The sequence below is a fragment of the Bombus vancouverensis genome, chromosome 2 (assembly GCF_051014615.1).
Source record: "Bombus vancouverensis nearcticus chromosome 2, iyBomVanc1_principal, whole genome shotgun sequence".
Classification (NCBI taxonomy): domain Eukaryota; kingdom Metazoa; phylum Arthropoda; class Insecta; order Hymenoptera; family Apidae; genus Bombus; species Bombus vancouverensis.
Genome location: NC_134912.1, coordinates 12,351,707 through 12,368,428, shown reverse-complemented (window position 1 = coordinate 12,368,428; position 16,722 = coordinate 12,351,707). Strand labels below are relative to the sequence as shown.

The following is a 16,722-nucleotide window of genomic DNA, read 5'->3' as shown; positions in this document are numbered from 1 at the left end:
CAACCGATTCCAATTTGTTCGAGAAAGTTCGTGGCCAAGCCGTTTCACCCCGGCGGTTTTCTTACTCTGAAACGATTAAGTCGATAAATTCCAAAGTTTTCCTCCTATTCGATGGCTGTTCTAGTATTTGTATTTCAGTATACCATTTTGCATTTTACTTGCAGCATCTACTTCTCCGTCGTCTTTTGCGAAGCCGACCGACGAAGTTGATTTTCTAAACATAGTGGTGAATTTTTTCTTTCCCCGATAAAAAAAAAGAGAAGCGAGCGCAAGAGAGAGAGAGATAGATAGAGAAAGAGAGAGAGAGAGAGAGAGAGAGAGAGAGACAGAGAGAAAGAGAGAGAGAGATAGAGAAAAAAGAGAACTCTTTGTTAACGATTGTTTGTACAACTTGCGGCGGAACTCGTGGAACTAGCGATGATAGGACAGTACAACGATATTTTTAAGCTCTCTCGCTGTGAATTCTTTTTTTCTTCCCTTTTGGATTTTTCAAAATACAAAAGTCGAGCATCGCAAGTATACATGCGGACATTTAATGACAGCTCAATTTCAGGTTTCTTGTCTCATATTGCTACTGCTGCAACACTTTATATCTACGAAGTGAAACATTTAAAATTTAGCAAATTTTATTTAAATTTAGCGATAAATAATTGTTTGTGTGCCTTTTTAAATGAATCCGGGATAAATTATCTAAGACATCGACGAATTGTTAATTTCCAATCCAAACCAAAAAATTGAAAATTATTACCTTTACATACATAGCATAAAATATCCAATCGTTTCGTTAATGAATTTAGTGGGGAAACGTTCGAGGAATGCGTAGTTTTACGCGGTGATATAATTCCCTGAAAAAATATCTCGATAAAGGAGCTCCGTTCGATTTACCTCCGTCACAGAAGTATTCTGAGGCAAAGTAATTTGAAAAATAATTTCTTTTCAACAAATAATATTTGATAGAGGAAGGAGATGGATTCTGATACACGTTTCTGAATATTTCACGGAATCAGAAGTTTCTCATTTGCGCGTCTACGGCTGATACACCGGAACTCTTACAGCGATGTTGAAAGATCAAAGGATCGTGCAAACGAAAAAAAACGCACAGTCCCCCTAGCTTTGCCAGTATCTTGGAGCTTTAAAAACTAAGTTTTGCTTCTGACTGTTCAGCATGAAAAATAACGCGCGCCTTTAAGACGCAGTCTTGATATCTTTTTTACGTCAACCATCGTAGTTAACGGGAAAATAATCGGGTTATAGGAAAATACATAGCGGCGATTGTTAAGAGGATAAACTATGTATGATTTTGCAAAAGCAAGAATGTGGAGATGAGAAGACGTTAAAGTTTCTGTTGTTACAAGCTTTTATGAAGCTTTTATACAGCAAAACGATATTTGAAAGATATAACTAACATTAGAATACAAATATTTTTTCCTGCATGAGGTAACGTATGAATATTAATTTCAGTAATATTTTTTCTTTAATTACGGTATGTACATTGCTCATGAATGTACATAATAGTATTTCTAATATTTACAGAGGTAAGTACTGTAAAGAATTAAAAATAGTACAGTGTTATAATAATTTAAATGAACTTTATTAAGGCCAGTATTAAATTACAATTGTACATGAAATATGTATGAATACGTATGTTCTCTATACATATGTGTATATATAATTTGAATTTAAAGTACAAAAGGCATATACCAAAGAAGAATATTCTTCTTTCTAAAGTTATCTTTCAAGTTCATTACAACAGCGGAACAACTTTGTTGTCAGGAATGAAGGATTCGAAGAAGAAAACTCAATAACACAGAGGTTCTAATCAGCAACTAGAGTTTCTGAAATTAATCTCAAACACGTCAGATACACCTCAGAAGTGTCTTTAACGAGCTTCTGATTAACGTTGAGACGAAGTGAGCGGTAGCAAGTAACGCATTCCTTGAATGGTTTACAGTATTTACACAATCATCTGGCTTATTTGAAAAGTTTACGCAATTTCCTGTCGCGTCACGTGGCCTGAAATATTCAGAAAACTTCTCGGAGAACAGGGTGGCTCCACCGACAAAGAAGCAAACTCGCGTTTGCTCGATACGTTTCTATATCCGTAGGAACATGAAATGCATGCTCTCCAAACCGGTTGCTTTCGATCAGCTATCCGGATCAACTTTTGCTTTGAATTCTTTTATCTAGTGTCGATGTACTACGATCATTGCGTTGGTTTACTGTGACTACATGATCGTAAATAAGAGATTCGATTTGTTTATGAAATAGATTGTAATAGATTGTAATAAATAATAGATAAGAGATCTTAATTGACCATAGATTTTAACACGTGCGCTGTTAATCGGATTTTCATTAGGTGCTTATATTATAAACATTTCCATGAATTACCGTTGATCGAATTTCATGATTTACACTGAATTTTTCATAATTTACGTTCATTACATACATACATTACATGCATTTACTATATTACGTACTTTTTCACCAATTACGTTCATAGCTTTTACGAATATTCTGTTGATAAAAATTTAATGTAAACGTCGTATCAATAAACATTCCACGTATAATACTCCGCATATAAAAACCAAGTATTTTCTTATACAAAATAATGAGTGTTTGTCACAAATTGCAACAAAGATAAAAGTCACAATCGAAGAATAATAAAACGCGGTGAAAATGGTTTCTTGTTAAGATTAAGGATTCACAAATCCAATAAGGAATTACATTTCGCGACAAAGAACATTGTCGTCGCATAACAGAAGGAATTAACGATTTCCAATACGATATTAACGAGATCGAGAGTAATAGGGATATACTGTTACGTACTATATAGCGCAGACAACGTGACAGCAAATACCTACTTGTTATCCTCGACGTTCTTCATCCCCTTTTCTCTTTTTTATTCATTTGCATTCGCTAGAAAAGCGAATGCAGGATAGAACGAAAAAAAGAAGATGAGATATACAAAGACTGCTAATCATCCTTGCAAACCATCCCGATCCTGGAAACTAGACATTAAGGAGAAAAGGTTTTAGCTACGGGATTAAAAGGAATTTCGTTTATTGCATTGCCTCCACCTTGTCTCTTTGTCGCCCGATTATCGTTCACTCTACAGTAGGTGTAATAACGAAGAAAGAAGGAACGGAGAAAAAAGAATATCGTTGATAATTACACCGACTGGAAAAATGGCCTTCTTTTTTGCTTTTTCCGTTTTACGTGCTTTCTCCTGTCGACCCGTAGTTTTGATGCGGGAACGAATCTCTTTTTCGTGCTTTCTTGTACCAGTGAAAGAAAATTACCGAGGACATGGCCTCGTAGAGTAGGTTTTAAATCCCGCGTACACCCCCCTTGGATAAATGACCACGCAACTGAAGATTTACGCGAGCAGTTCTCATTATCTGGCCCGTTACCATAACGTGGTCATTATCGTTTGTTCGTAATTTTCTGGTCGCCACTCCACGCTTTTTCTACGAAAGATCTCCGTACCGATTAGGACGAACGAACGCGAGATTGTTCACCGAGTTTTTCATTTTTATTCTGTTGATTCTTGACAGAATTGTTAAGAGGAACACGCGAACGACGATGATCTAATCAAATCTCGAGATCTCTCTCGTTTACAATTCACTGAAATTTCTTTTCAAAATCATTACAGTTGGTAATTTGACCTTTCTTTCGGAAAATTCTTTCATTTGAAACTTGGTTCTTCAGAAAATCGAGTTTGAAAATTTATCGAGAATATAACACGAATCTCTCAGAAGCTAAATCGATCAACTCCACGTTTTGTCGAATCCTTAAAAATTATATTTATCTTGAACAAAAGTTCGATTCTCTTCCTTCAATTCATTTCTAGAATAACTAACTGCAATATTCTTCTTTTCTTTCATTTATTTTTAGAACAGCCTTTAGATCTGAAATTGAAACACTGTACACTCTGCGACTGTCCCTGTAAAATGCAATATGTCTTACCTCTTATTATCTTCTTAGACGTATACTCTGATATATACCCGTTTCGATTGTCCAGATGAAGTTGATCCCCAGGGATATCCCATTAGATGGATCAAGCCGCGTAATCTTAACAATCCGCTGAAAAATACAAGTTTCCTACAATGCACAGCTGCGCCTTGTTTGACGTCTGTGTACTTTATTGTATCGCGTGCTATGTGTTTATACGAGCAGAGATAGGAACGGAAATTATAGTGTAGCGCTTCAATCACGCCGCGTCAATAACAAAGGCGCGCCACAATTCTTCCAATTAGTTTCGCAAGTTACTTCGTGCCGCGCGAGTATCTTCAGAAACGGGAGATTCCATTCGCAAGACTAAATAGCAATGATTAAAGTATATCCGTTATAAACTGAATTGCGTTTATGGATGAAAGCGTCTATAGAAGAATAATTGATAAAATAATAATTTGATTCTAAAATAATATTGTTCGAATACGATGAAATTATAATCTTCTCAATTTTTTTGAGAAAATAGCGGATAAAGTGATCGTGTGTATTTTATGTTCTATGCGATCGGTATCTGTAATGAAACGAACGCTTGTCGAATTTGTGTTACAATCTTCGTAAGACAGTGGATATATTTTTCTCGGTTTCACACTTCGTTATGACATTGCCTCGGTTCATGATTACATCGAGGAAAGCTGCAACATTATGTCGATCAAGTATTTTTTCTGCGGACGTTTTTAAAAACGGTTGAGAGAAACAAGCAAGTCTGCTCACGTAAGTACATGCTGTTAATTATGAACATCTTTGTCCTCTTAACCTTCCTTTAAATTTCACGTCGTTATCAATGTCACGTGTGTCTCAAGAGTATTTTTCTATCGAGTAGAACTATCAATAAAACGCTACATAATTTCATCCTCTCCTCCGTGAAACTTACTCTGTTTAATGTATCCGAGCCAAGCCCAAACGTTAGCTACAACTAAACTCAACCATCACCATGATGCCAGATCCAAGCATTCTCCACCAACCTAATTCTCCAGTAGCTACTCGTAAATTAAAATTAGACTGTTCAAAAACTAACGTAGGACCGCTCCATTTTCATTTCCACACTCCAAACAACGTATCAAGAAAAAGAGCCTCGAGAAACACGAAACATGCATATACATACAGATTCCTTAATGTATATAAAGAATCATGTGTGACGTTTCTAATCTTCGTAACACCCTGTTCGTCCCAGTTAACACCGGCAAGCTCGGCGTTACCAAAATCCTCGCTTTCCCCTTGTTTTTTTTTTTTCAAACGAGCTGTCAGTCCCTTCCATTTAAACCGCTTAAGGAACACGCGGAGGAGATAGGACGCCGGAAGGACGTCGGTAGTGACCCATATGATCCTTCATCTACTTACGTAAATACGTAAGTGTACATGTGAGTGTTCCCTCAGCGTCGACATCGTTCTTCCTTAGAAATCTCCCCGGAGACGGTTGTATCTCGTAATCACAAGCGGTATTCTGGCGTTCGTCGGTGCTCGTGCACACGTAACACGACGCACATGGACGCGTTTCGTGCGTGTGACCAAATACACGACGAGAGGTTTAGTTACATAAAGGGTGCGATCCCAAGAGGGAGGCAGCAGGTGTATATCGACTCCTCACCCATATTAATATCTTGCTTCGAGCCTTCTGGGGTTCCGTCTTGGTTTTCCCCGTATCGCTGTCACATTACGGGAATACGAGCTGCAACCTAGAAGCGAACGTAATGGCGAAACGCTCCTCCGCAAGTGTTATCGGCGAACGCTTCTTAGTCACGTCGAACTCGTACATGTGCTCGTGAATACTTGCTAAGTTTTGTCTCTGATGAATATCTTTCAATAATTTTACAATTATTTAGGAGACTATATCGTTCGATATATGGAGTGGCTTTATTAGCAGATGAAAAGATTATATTCTCCCGTAACACGATCATGTAATTTCTTTCCGATTGAAGTACTATTTTAACACAATGAACTTGATACCATTGTTTTCTGTAATATTATATTAATACCCTTTTTCATTGTCAAACGTACGCGTAATTAAAGTATTACTATTCGTCAAGAACAATGGTACAAAAAGCCTCTTTTATATTGTGATACTATGGAATCATGAAATTAACCGCTTTTATATTATATAACATAAATTATATTTTTTATATCCATTCTCTCAAAAAGAATGAAAATTCCTATTCGCAATAGGATCGATCATTCGTTATATGAATCACCAGTTATACAAATTTCTTCATCGTACAATGGATATCATCGGTATTATTTTCGAGATAATAACTCGCTTAACCTCGTTATTGACCGCGCTTCTCCTTTCAAAAATAATCGCAGGATTGATCATAAAAATTTACCGAGCTCGGGCAAACAGAAAATGTGGAAATAATTACGGAAGCGTTTCGCGCAAGAGTCGATGGAATCGCGTTATCAGCGAACGTCATTACGCGAACAACTGGCGTCGACAGTATCGACATTCATTGGTAATTAAGTATTAACAGCTTATCGGTGGAAAGTGACCTCACGTCGAGAGTTCAAGCTTCCCTTCGTGCACTATTCGCGCCGCCTCTCATTTATAATTAGAAAGTTGATTACTTGCAGTGGCTGCGTCATACATTCGGCATATATACCAGATACGATCCCTCTTCGAAAAAGAGCTCCAATTCTCCGATTTCTTTCTGGGGGAACGATTAGATTATTCACAGACGCAGACGTCTGTTCAGAGACGCTTATAGTTCGCTTCTGTTATTTAAATACAGTTATTTTTGGTAGGAAATAACGATTAAGATATATTTTTATACAATTAGCTCCCTACGATCCTTCCTTAAGTTTGTTTTCACATTGACGAAAGAAAAAGATTTGAAAATTTGGTCTTAAATTTTGGTGTATTATGTCTTTATAAAAATATCAGGAAAGATATGTTTCTGTATTTAGGAATTGATGAAATAATATCATGTGTAAAAACATAGAAAAAAGAAAACTAAGTAACGTACAAGAGAATTAGATCGTACTTTTTCAACCTTTAAAAAGTCGTGCTTGATACAATTAAGCACAGATTACAAGAAGGATCAATTATCTAAATTTTCATTGATTCTTCCTTATTCCTGAGCACAACAGCGTGCTCTCACGAACTTGGAAACGAGGTTGAACGTTCGCGCGTGACATGCAGCTCCTCGAAAAATAGTCAAATTATGAAATATCTTGCGAACTCTGTTCCGCCATAGTACATCGACCGTATAGTATACTATTTTTATTTTTCGATGCAACCGCGTCGAACGCTTGGAGTATCCATTATTGGATGAATAACGTATTTTGTATCGTTAATATACAGTGGTCCATTAATTTTCGCCCGGGGTTACAATTACCTCTCGCTTGGAAAGCTTTCCGATTTTTAACGGAACGTTCTCGGTTTCCACTCGGTTCTCACCGACCAATGAAAATATGAAAATAGCGAAAATTTTTTGAGCATCAAAACATCGTCGAAGTCTGGACGATATTCGAATTCTCTATCAATGGCACCGGTGTATTTTGGGTTTTTAAATCGATGCTGGTTTGCTTTTTCCTGAAAGGAAAATGTTTCCATTGTTTGTGCGTTCTATGAATGAGCGTTGAACGTTGTTGAATTATTGGGCATGAATATGAAATGATTATACGCGATTATTCAAAAGTTATAAAGTAAAACATTAGTTTTTTATAGATTTCCTCTGGCATTGAATACAAGATACAATTTTTTGATAATAGAATAGTAATTAAAAGTATGTAAATAATGTATTGGTACTAAAGATTGAGAGAAATTGCATCGCATATATTACACATACATATAACTCTTTCACGTGTTCCTCTTTTGACGAAAGATCTAAGAAAAAAATATTTTCTCATGTTTTATAAAATCCAGAATATAATCTCACGCGAAAGTGCTATATAATGAAAAATTCTTTAAATTACTCGTTTTATTGTAGAAGAATCTTACATCTTACGATACAAGATATATGCAATTTCCATTTCTTCAATCGATATTCAAATTTGAAGAGCGAATATACCTCTTGAGAGTTGGAACTTATTATCCCTGAAGCGTACTTCAGCTCCTCAAATTGAAATTTCTCCTCGGTGCAGCATATTTTGAACTAAAACGTAAATTTCAAAGTAAAAACAATGATCGATCATAATAAATGATGATACCATATTATCCAGCACCATTTTGAAATTTACACTGTAAAACGAAGCCACGCGATAATAAATCGGGTGTCCTTTTAACTTAAAAAAAAACTCTATTTCTAGCTTGCTTTGTGCTTCCTACAGTTACTATCTTTTTCCATAATTAAACACAATTCTCCTTTTTTGCACAAAGTAGTACCTCCTACATCATGTTCGTGTTTCACTTTAACCCACTAAAGATCAAAAAGTAATTTATCATTATGTTATAAACAGTTGAACTTTCTTTTAATTTCGTATAACTACTTCTACGTGAGACAAACAACAATAAAATATTAAACAAATTCGTCTCCCTTTCATAGTCTCAATACTAAAATATAGAATTTGATAATGTATCTTGACTGAAGAAAAAGATAGCAAATAAATTGTCGTGTTAACGTAACATTGGTCTTAATGGATTAATTAAAATTAGGTCGAAGAATGATACAAACAGAGAATGAACGAACGCGATGTGGTTCGAATGAGATAACATAATCACACCAGGGAAATATAAAAACTGGTGGTGTCTATGCGGTTTGCTTTCGACCGACCAACGATTTGTATTTCGACCGAAGCAGTTTAGCGAAAACTTTTCCTCCGCCGTTTCGTTATTACGCGCCCCGGTGGTGGCCCACTTTGAAACTGAATCTTCCCCCGGAGTTCTCACTCTAACTAGAATATAATGTACCGTATATAGACGACACCGCCCCTGGGAAGAACGAACTCCCTTGATGCTCTCTAGATCTCGACCTGCGTTCGTTTTCTCGCGAATCGATTCCGCCTCCTCGAAAGGCACTCGGTCCGTGAATAATTACCCGAAACTTCTTTCGCAGCCAACAGCTATCCAACCTCACGGAGCACGAGCCAGTTTCCTAGTTCGCGACTGTATGAAAATATCTCTCGTTCCTGATGGAACTTTCGCGTAATAAGGGACAAACATCCTCCGGCTTTTTCTTGCATCATCGCGGGACCGGAGATTCGATCGATAGCTCGACCAAGCGTGAAACCTGTGAAACTTTTGAAATTTTTATTCCAAGATACAACACGAATTGGCTCGTTTCAACCTCCTCTCTCGTTCTTTCTTCTACTATCTTCTTTGCTCTCTGTCCGATAATATGGTCGTGAATTTTGCACGAAACGAATCAAGTGCCGCGGATATTAAATAAAACGAAATGGCGGATGGTAATCGTTTCGAGAGCAGAGGTTAAAGGGAAAGAATTCATTCACGGTCTGAACGATTTAATTGACGGCAGCGATCGTCCGAGAGAGAAAGGAAAATCTTGATTCAGTGATCCGTTTAGCGAATTTTGTTCCTGTGAATCGTTGTTACAAAATCTTTATGTTTTACCATGGTATCTCTTTAACGTTGAGTTTGAGGTTTTAAGAGTCTTAAAGTCGCCGCGATTTTTACTATTTTTGAATCTGCAATATTTTATAAGATGTAAATTCTCAGATTGATATCGATTTGTTTAAATGTACTAGGAGCAAAAAAAAAAAAAGAATATAAATATCGTATCAGATTCTGTATGTCTGTTGATATACAAAAATGATTGCTTGTTTTTTAATTATACTGTTTATAATTCAAATGAATATCCTTTTATACAACCACTGCCTCGTATTTTCATTTAATTTCATCAAACAGAATTCACTCGTAACTACATTTACGTTACTCACTTATAGAAAATTTTTTCACCAACTTTAAAACCGTATTCTGTTATGGCATATAATAAATTAAATCGAATTAAAAGAGAGAATATTCCCCAGTAAACAGCACCAGCCCATTTTACTCTCGTGTTGCTGTATTCCATCCTGATGAATTAAAAAGATCGATTAGCATCTCGAATATCCATGAATTTATATGAACTATTTTATATAACAAAATTTAATTAATACTGTAGAATGCAAGTTCTAAAATTTTTGTTTGAAGACAAGGAATATATCTTATCACACGAGCTGAATAAAAATAAATTCTTTAATATTAAAACTATCAAAATGATCAGTTCTCAATGTTTCATAGAAATTTGATAGATTTATTACTGCGCACTTTGGGGATTCATACAATTTTTTTGAAAATATATGGACAAGAATTTTTTTATTTGCATTATGTATTTTTCCGTTGTATCTTTCACTTTGATTTGCTTTGTATAAATTGTATGCTACAGTCATCGATAGCTTTAGCGTTAATCACAATGCGAGTTCTAACGGTGTTGTTGGAGATATTAGAAAATTTATGTGTACAATTGGTGAATGTCAGAATCGATAGTGTTTATTCGATTGATTCGGTCGAGCATGACACGTTGCTACGTTGCTTGAAACTCCACGGACCGTGCAGGTGCATATGCAATGACAAATTTCTGCGGATGATTAAACGCAACGAGCTCTCGAACAACCTCTACTCGGAAAATTATGCATGGAATAAAATGCCGAAGTGGGTAATACGATCGCTTAACGTAATCGGGGGAATTTATCGTGAAAAAATCTACGAACGTAGTCAGCTCGATGCATTGACGAAAGTAGTTTCATTAACGCTGCATTTAATTATTGCGTGTCGTTACTTCGTGCGCTGTGGTGAATTTCATGGTATAATTTAATAATAAATGCATTATTCGTATATGTCTATTGATCGAAAATAAAAAAGGTAGAATTCTTTTTTACGCAGTTACAGAATATTATTTCAGAAGAAAGAAACGAATCAAAAATTAAGATAAAGAATACAAACTTGCGATGATATATTTACAAAAATATCTCAATACATTTTAATAATATTTCAGATACACCTAAAAATAATAAAACAATTAACTGTTTGCAATCAATTCTCAGACAACTTTCAGTTCTAAATATCAGCTTAGTTCCAAACAGAGTTTTAATTCGGCTGTCAATCGTTTCCTTTCAAGATAATCAAGAACTTAAATTTACCATTTTGTTTGGATCATAACAAATTTACGTGGATATCAATTAATTATTCAGTCATTCAAACAGCGCATGAATATTTCACGGAAAATATTCTCGGCGAGGAAGGAAAATAATCCTGATTTTGGTGCCAATTTATGGAAAGATGTCATCGAGTTACAGTTTACGATATGTGCTATTGACAAACAAATCTCGGTGTATAAGCGAATTAACACACAACAGGTTTCCGAGGAACGATTTAATTAACATATCGTATAATTATATCGTCGAAACTAGACAGTGCACGTAGTATGATTGTCCGAAGCGAACGTGGAATTTGTATCGTCCGAACGTATCTATGACAGAGGCGACCGATAGGATTTATAATGGCCTGGCAAACCGGCGATCACCTCGTAATTTATTGGCTGCCGCTTCGACGATTACTCGCGAAATAGCGGATATTAAGCGAGGAGAGTCTCGTCGATGAGAGGAAGCTTTTTGCATGTGAAAAGATCCGTTAATCGACGCTCGAGTATACGTATGAATCGGTTTCTAGGAACCGTGGATCGTTTAAAATCTTGTTCAGGATGGAAATGTTGCGAACACTACTCACACTCGAAAAATTCAACATACATATATATGGGTGTATATGCAGACACGAAAATAAAATACGGTGAAAATACGAAATAACTTTTTTCCGACTTAAAAATGCTACGAAGCGAACGGACCGTTGAATAAAAAAAACTAGGGAAAAAATCGCGAACCTCGTTGGCAATGGCGAAGATTGGTTTAGCGGACGGAATAACGATTTTCGAATTCAGCGTGGATGTATTAACCGCAAAGCGTCGAATACTCTGGAGCTCGGGGCTCGCCGTAGCGATTTTCCGAGATTGGAAATTCAATTTAAACGTTACTGTAAATAAAATCCTAGCCCTCCTCCTGTTTCTCTCTGGCTTGCGTCGAAACAGACGCGTTGTCTCATTCCTGACGAGCTGATAATTCTGCCGGGATGCGGTTTGTGCGAGAAAAGTTTTACTCTTGAGATAAAATTTCATTGGCAATCGTAGCCTGAACTTTCGATTTATTTAAACCAACGGCTGCCTTATACTTGGTTACCCGACAGATTTAAATCTTGACGATTTTAGGATAACATCGAACTTTGCGTGCCATGAAAGAGAATCAATAATAGCCGCGTTCCTGTATGATTCATCGACTAGATATTGACTTTTATAAGAGAATACATTAGTTAGTTTAAATTTTTAACGTCATCATAAAAAGATCAAATTTTTAGTAAAATCGTGCGATCTTCTGAAAGAAAAATGCGTTTATAAACAGTACTACGTAAATACCCATTGCCAAAAACCATAAGACGAGATCACAATCTTACTGAATATGGGCACACATGATCGATGAAGTTTTTATGAAAACTCTACGGCGGAAGAGGCAGCATGGCCAGGGATGATTTTGATTGATAAACCTAGTCTGAATTTGAAATTTCAGCCGGTGAAGAGAAAGACAGGATTCGTTATCTGACATTTTTCCCGGCTATGCAAAGCACCGCGAGAGGGCTGGACTTGCATGCACGCGTGCCTACGTAAAGGACGTATGTCCACGTCAAACTCCTTCCGAGTGTGCACGTTCTGGAACAAGGCACGTAGTACTTCCCTTCCGGATAGTGTTTCCAAAGGACACACCACTACCAGTTCGCCTCAAAATTCAGCCTTTCTCTATATTCTATATAGAGGAAGTTCCACAATTATAGATCAAGTAGAGGATGGTGATCGTCAGTAGGAACAATTACGATTTAATATGCATGTGTTTCATTTTGCTTTATCTTTTAAGCTTTAAAGGATTAAAATTTCGATAGCTGTTAGCGATATAGATACATACGGATTGTTTGCAAGAGACAAATGGAATATTGTCAGAGATATTTTCTAAGATTTTAAACTTAGATATCAACGTTTTTATTCAAGATCATATTCTCCAAAATTTTTACATTTTAGACTCTCGATGCCTCTCCAATTTACTTGGAGAAATATACTTGGAAATATGCTTTAACAGCATATATTTTGATTGTTATAAAATATTTGTCAGAATATTTTTCCCTCTGTAGCATCTACCTTTGCCCTTTTCCCGGTATTGTCGATATTTACTTCGACAGAACTTGAGGTCCCAGCGTGAGATGATTAACGCTGTACATGCGCGGCAGGCTATATAAACTGCTTACTTTTGCCTTATGCATATCTAATGTCCTGGTTTGCCGGATATTTACAAGTCAAATGCGAACGATCGATGCACGTTACAACGATCAGGTGAAACCAGTACGGCGCACAGACGCTAAGAGAAGAGGAAGAAAAAGCTCGCAGTGTGAGTCTTGAGACTGTAAAAGAGACATTAGCAAAGGAGTAGGAGCATAAGAATAGAAAGAAGAAAAAAGAAGACGAAGAAACAGATAGGGGCGGACGATGGAAAGAAGGAATGGAAAAAGAAACGTGAAGAACGATGTAACGAGCAATGAAGCTTGGAACCGTATTTATTTTGTCTTGTAACGCTGGTTCACCGCAAAAGCCGGCACGAAAGAATCGTGCCCCTAGTCCTCCGACGATAAAGTCCATGGGAGGATAGGACGAGGTGAAGTACGCGAACCATGAGTTTTCCGTAGCGGGCGAAGACTTCGAAAAGTTCTCCAGCACGAAGGCATGGGGTTGCACGCGCACGACCCTTGCATGTGGAAAGTTCTTGCGATCCACAAGGGCTCTACACTCCCTGAAGGATCTCGATTCTCGGCTGAAATAAATACTCGAGAGGGAATCCTCTGCTGGCCTTCCAGCATAGTTCTATGCTTTTCTGCATGCTCGAGGTTAATCAATTTAATGAACCTTACTACCGTTTGAAAGATACTCACGACGTGTGTCTCCTTTATGTTGTATTCAGAACAGTATATGGGAATAGGGACGTTGTTTCGAGTAATCTAGTCGTTTTATTCATTGATGATTATCACTGAAGTTTTGTCGAAGGTTGTACCGTTGGAAGCAATATTTTCTAAACGATTTTCACTTTAGAATAATTTTAAAAGGCTTCTTAGTTTCTTTTTTAAATAACTTGCTTGTAATGTTCATTCCAAGGAAGGTACAAAATTTGAATATCATTCAAAGCGTTCCTTGTTATATAGCGTGTGCTTTTATCTTTATTCTACCGTTGTAGTTAAATATTTATAGACTTTATATTACATGGAATTTAAAATTTGCTATTATTTATAGGACACCCTGTATATCTATAAACACCGAGGGGCGATATTTTTGTTATTATTGTGAGTGATAAACGGTATCAAACGAGGATTGTTTTTTCGCTGTCAATGTAGAAAATCTCGTCGTTTCGTATCGGATGACGATCGTTTGCATCGAGCGTTAATTCCCGTTGATAACGCCATTTTTTCAATTCTGACCCGATTATCACGTAACACTGTTCGCACTGTCAATTAAGGGAGCATTTTACGATGTTTTTATATTCGAAACTGGCTGACAGCTTACCGAGCGCAGTAAATAACACGATTCGAAGATTGAGCGAATCCTGGCTGTACTATCGAACGAGCGGCATTGATCGAAAATTTTACCGCAGTTGAAACGCGTAAAAAGCGTATGGAAAATAATGCTGCCAATTTTATTAGTGAAACCTTACTATATTAACATTTGCAGTTGTTGTTTGTTGCTAATTGGTTATTATCAATTTTTTTCAAATTATTATCATCAATTATTATCATCAATTATTATCAAATTTTTATATTTTAACCTTGCTCCCATTTTGGTAAACAAGAGGGAATTGTAATGTTTGTAATATCAAACATAAAATTAGAAAGATATAGTTGGGTAGAAAATGATTGAAAGGGCGTAGCAAAGATAGGGTGTGTTCTAAGCCATCAACGATATTAATATTATACAACATAACACAAGTTAACTATGCTACTCTTGCATAATAATAAGTTTGGTAGGGAAACAAGTCAAATTGCACGTAAAATGTTGAAACGATAAAACTCCAATACACCCTATGTACATACGTACTTGTTCCGATTGGACACGGAATTTCAGTGCAAAACGATCGGAATGAAAGTCAACCGGCTGACACGGCGTGTCACCCAATTACACGATCTGGTTATAAATATTTGATCATGGAAACCGCTACACGTAGGTTGCGTGGCGGCTACTTGATAAACGTAGTTTGTCGAGCGTGTACAGGCCACGTCACGGTCGCGAAATAGAAGCGAACGATAACCGAATTGGTGTAACCGACGTAAACGCACTCGCTTATGTCGAGACCCGCGTTGGGAATTGACGTTGTTACAACATGTTCGAGAGTGTTCCCAAAGTAAATCGATTCATCTCGGTACACGGGATCACATTTTTCCTATTTTCTTTGCTTTTCATCGTCACATACGCCAGAGGAAAAATATGACTCGGCCTTGTGTTCGTGCGCGCCTTCCTTCCATTCTGCCCTTTCCACCCTGGATTTTTGGAATAAATTCAAATAGTAAGAACGTCTAGCGACATCGTCGTTGTCGTCGGTGCTCAGTCTACGTTTTCACGACCCTTTTCTCCGGCCTCCATACCCGTCGGGAGGCACAAAATGAATTGTACCCGGTGGTACCCGCCGGTAGAAAGAGTAATTTGATGCACAACCTCGAACTCCCGGATGATAATAAAAGGGGTAAAGTGTGCTCGGCGTCGTATTGTATTAATTTAAGTTCAGCTATCCGGCGCGGCGTCTACGGTCGAATGTGCACCAAAACGATATTAAGTTAGATTGCTAACAATGTACGTTAAGTTGGCCCACCGCAAGTTTCTAGTTTCGAGATTAACAGAATGAAGTAAGATATATAGAAAAGAAAAAAACGGACCGAGTATTACTGGATAAGAGGGTAAAAAAAATAAAATATAAAAAAGAATGGAAGGCTGGGTGGAAGAAAAAGACGATAAAAAAGGGGGTGAAAGAGCACAACTAACGGAGATGGCAACCGATGCTGACGGCTCGGAAGCATCGCAGAGAACCGCACTCGTAGACTTCCCCTGATAACAGGGAAAGTTGAGTTTCCTCCTGTTGATCGCGCTACTCGGCTTTCCAACTACACAACGTCCGAGAAGAGGAAGGTTTTGCGTAAACCTTCCAGTTAAAAATGCTTTTAATTAAAAATCCCGCTGCTAACACCCTACAGATCCGTCGACTGGATTACGACCTATGCAAAAAGTACCAATTGACGATGGTGTGCAGAGCATTGCGCTGTCTGAACTTTATAGTTTGAATCTACGTGGATGTTGTATATAAAAGACCCCGCTAGAATCCCAAGTGTTTCACTTGCTTTTAATAGTGAAAAAAATGTTACAATGATCCTAAAATTTAATAAGCAAGAATGTATAAATCGATGCGATTGGAATATGCAGAAATTTTTATGTACATGTAGATTTTGGTTCATGTACTCATACAAATTAATGCATATAAGAAAAAAAGAAAAAAGGTCATGAATATCAATAATAATTAAATTAAATTATTATTATTATTACTATTATTATTATTATTATTATATTCTCCACTTTACTGACAATGGATAGCAAATTACCGTCCTGAACGATAAAATACGAGACAATGAGACTTTAATATAAACCTCTTAGTGAAACGACC

General features: G+C 37.0%; 1 protein-coding gene across 5 annotated transcripts in view; it reads left to right on the top strand.

Moving 5' to 3' along the window:
• kek5 (leucine-rich repeat, immunoglobulin-like domain-containing kekkon 5 protein) overlaps positions 1-16,722 on the top strand; it is a 413,026-nt gene that overhangs the window by 379,596 nt on the left and 16,708 nt on the right. Inside the window, exon 1 of one of the 5 annotated variants that reach the window (XM_033345529.2) lies at positions 4,264-4,722. The exons of the other annotated variants lie outside the window; for them this stretch is intronic. The gene's annotated coding sequence lies outside the window, so the exon portion shown is untranslated. Of the gene's footprint in view, positions 1-4,263; positions 4,723-16,722 lie in introns of those variants that run through there. 5 annotated transcript variants of the gene reach the window in all.